The 3,312-nt window shown below is 44.5% G+C and overlaps 1 pseudogene; it reads right to left on the bottom strand.

The window, feature by feature from the left end:
• Positions 1-2,383: 2,383 nt before the first annotated feature.
• On the bottom strand, positions 2,384-2,508 carry LOC112067161 (uncharacterized; annotated as a pseudogene).
• Between the last annotated feature and the right edge of the window lie 804 nt (positions 2,509-3,312).

The following is a 3,312-nucleotide window of genomic DNA, read 5'->3' as shown; positions in this document are numbered from 1 at the left end:
GTTTTCTTATCAATTTAATTATTTCAGCACATTGTTCATTCATTAACTTTCATTGAGTTGATGTACTTTTATAGTCCAAAAAAGGTTTTTAAGCTCAACAAAAAAGATTTGTAGAAGTCTTGAACATAAAATTGCTTGTTTATATTGAAATTCTAGTTTTAAGAATATTTATCTCTATTTTCCAATCTCCCTGCCAGCTCTCACCCAGACATAAACTCTTTTAATATTTTGTATGTTTCCTTTCGACTGCTTTTTTTTTTTAAATTGCAGGTGAAAATATGTGATTTATACAAATTTGTATTCTTTGTTCCCCTTTAGACAGCACCATAAGCATTTTATCCTATCATCAAGAATGCTTTCTAGGGGCTTCCCTGGTGGCGCAGTGGTTGAGAGTCCGCCTGCCAATGCAGGGGACACGGGTTCGTGCCCCGGTCCGGGAAGATCCCACATGCCGCGGAGCGGCTGGGCCCGTGAGCCATGGCTGCTGAGCCTGTGCGTCCGGGGCCTGTGCTCCGCAACGGGAGAGGCCACGACAGTGAGAGGCCCGCATACAGCAAAAAAAAAAAAAAAGAATGCTTTCTAAGTGTAATTTTAGCGGATCCTCCACATTCATTTTAATAGATACCATGAATTGTTTACACACCCGCTCCTTGCCAGCATTTTGCATATTCTGGCATTTCCTTATCACTGTAGTGTGAGGCAAACATGTTTGGGTGTAAGCCTTTGACCCCAGCTGTTTTTCTCATGGCAGTTTCCTAGAATTGGAGTTCCTAAGCAAAAGGGTACACAGTGTTTTAAGGTTCTTGACATCAGCTGCCAAACTGCCTTCCAGAAAGGATGTAGCAGTGTGATGTGGCCACCAGAGAGAGTCTTTGCTCCAGCCAGCTTGGAGAGAATTTAGGAAACTTATCTCAGGGGTTTAATTTGCTTTTCTTTCATCGTTAGTGAACTTGAGCTTATTCCCACAACTGTTTTGAGCATTTTTATGTCTCCTCTTGCCTATCCATAGTCTTTGCTCACGTTCTCTCTGGGGTCTGCATGTTCTCCCCATCACGGGTGTCAGCCCTTTATCTGCTAAAGACAGTATCCTTTTGTCTATTCTATCTTTGAAGACCATTTGCCCCAGTTCACCATTTGTTTCTGCCCCAGGTAAACAGACCTTGGCTGTGATTCTTTGGATTTGCCTGTCTCTCCAGGTTCTGAAGTGGCTGTTTGCCCTGTGACCTCAGTTCTGTGATGGGCCCAAGAAAAGTCACCAACTTTCAGTTTTTTAAAGCTTTTTCTTAAGGATGGGAGTAATGACTTCCAGATTCTTTACATGTCAGAGCTGAAACCAGAAGAGATTTATTTTTTCAGGAAATTGTAAACTCTGAATTCAATTTCTCTAATGGTTAGAGGACCATTCAACCATTAAAGAAGTTGAATTTGTAATCACAAAGCTCCCCCCAAAGATGTCCAGGCCTCTGCATTTCACTGGAGGAGTCCACCAAACATTGAAGAGTCTGATAACTTTGATCTGCTTAAAAAAAATGCTCTGTCTGGTTGATTTTCTAGATCTTAATCTTCTTTCCATTAGCACAAATTTTCATTTTAACCTAAAATGTATTTCTAGTTTGCGTGTCTAGTTATGTATTTGTATCTTCAGTACTGACCACTAGAATATGGGCGCAGTTATTCTGACTTTGCGTCCTTAATCACCATATTCATTCTGCATATTTTAGCTTATTTTCTTATTCCGTTTGAAGCTTTAATTCCCTTTCCTTTCTCTTTTCTATATGCTTTATGACTTTGCTGATGGAATTTTAAACATGTGCAGATAGAAGTGAATGATCCCTTGTACCAATTGCCTTTGAGAGTGGCCTGACATGACTTGTTTGGATTTTCACCAACATCAATGAAAAATAAAACAAAACAAACACCACCACCACCAACAAAACAGCAAGACGACTCTTCTTTTTAATTTTTTGACAGGAAAGTAGGATTTATTGGTGGGCACGAGTAAGGAGGGGACAGCGCCAAGGCTCTCGCGAGCGCAGGGCCCGCCATCTGTCCAGAGGGCCACAATAGGGATGTATATGACCCCACAGCTGTCCGGGATGAGCTGCCTTTCTGCCACCATGTTTTCAAATTCATCTGCATTAAACTTAGTAAATCCCCACCTCTTGGAGATGTGGATCTTCTGGCAGCCAGGGAACTTGACCTTGGCCCTGTGGAGGGCCTCAATCACATGCTCCTTGTTCTGCAGCTTGGTGCAGATGGACATTATGACCTGGCCAATGTGGACTCTGGCCACTGCACCCTGGGGCTTTCCAAAGGCACCGCGCATACCCGTCTGGAGCCTGGATTGGGGACAGCATGCCAGTCATTAACGTCCACTGGAAAGGGCTGTTTCCAAGGTCCCTTGGGGCAACAGGCTGCATACACTATTGAGGAGGCTGCTGTTTGCAGCCATTGCACACTGGGAAGACAACTTTTAATCACTTTCCTGCTTTGCCATATTTACTCCATTCAAGGGCTGGATTCCCTAACTTTGCACCTGCCTGTGGAGGGGCATGTAGCTGGTGCCATGATTTAAACATTGCACCGGGGGCTTCTGGAGGCAGGTACCATGTCGTAACCAAGCGCTCCTGGCTTCCCTCTTCTGGACTGTAGCACAGTCAGGCTCACGGGACAGGAGCGGTGGGGCAGCGTGGGCAGCTTGACGCAGTCATTTCAGCTCTGCTCTAGGGACAGTAATAATCTCTGGAGGTCCCCTATGCTTGGATTTCCAAACCAGGCTGTATGTTTAAAGCACCCAGGAAACTTGTCAGATCCAGATTTTTGGCCTCCATGCCAAGAGAATCTGATTCCGTAGTCTGGGCCTCAGAACTTTTAACAAGACCCTGAGGTCGTTGTGCTACATTACCAGTTTCAGAAACCTTCAATCCAGTGCATTCATTGGTCTCCAGGAAGCAACCCACCTATACAGGTCTCAGAACCTGTGAGTGGTCTTCTTTCTCTGGAGATCTTTTTTAGAAAACTACTTCTGGTTACTCATCCTGGTGTTATTCAATTCATAAACTTTCCTGAGCAACTCATTCAACCCCTGAGTACACAGCCAGCTCCGGAGCAGGACACCCATGGGCACTTGAGTCAAAGCAAGAGATGAGAAGTTTGAGTTGATTTTCTGGGTGAGCCGTGTGAATGCTATTGTCGCATAATGGATCCCCAGCTCCACAGCCAAGATCAGGATTTTAAAAGCAGCTGCTGGAGATGCTGCTGTTTTCACCAGAGCCAGGCCTGTGTTTTTCCTTTGTTAGGTGATGCCCATGG

The sequence above is a fragment of the Physeter macrocephalus genome, chromosome 18 (assembly GCF_002837175.3).
Source record: "Physeter macrocephalus isolate SW-GA chromosome 18, ASM283717v5, whole genome shotgun sequence".
In the NCBI taxonomy this organism is placed as follows: Eukaryota; Metazoa; Chordata; class Mammalia; order Artiodactyla; family Physeteridae; genus Physeter; species Physeter macrocephalus.
This window is presented reverse-complemented; position numbering and strand designations above follow the sequence as displayed.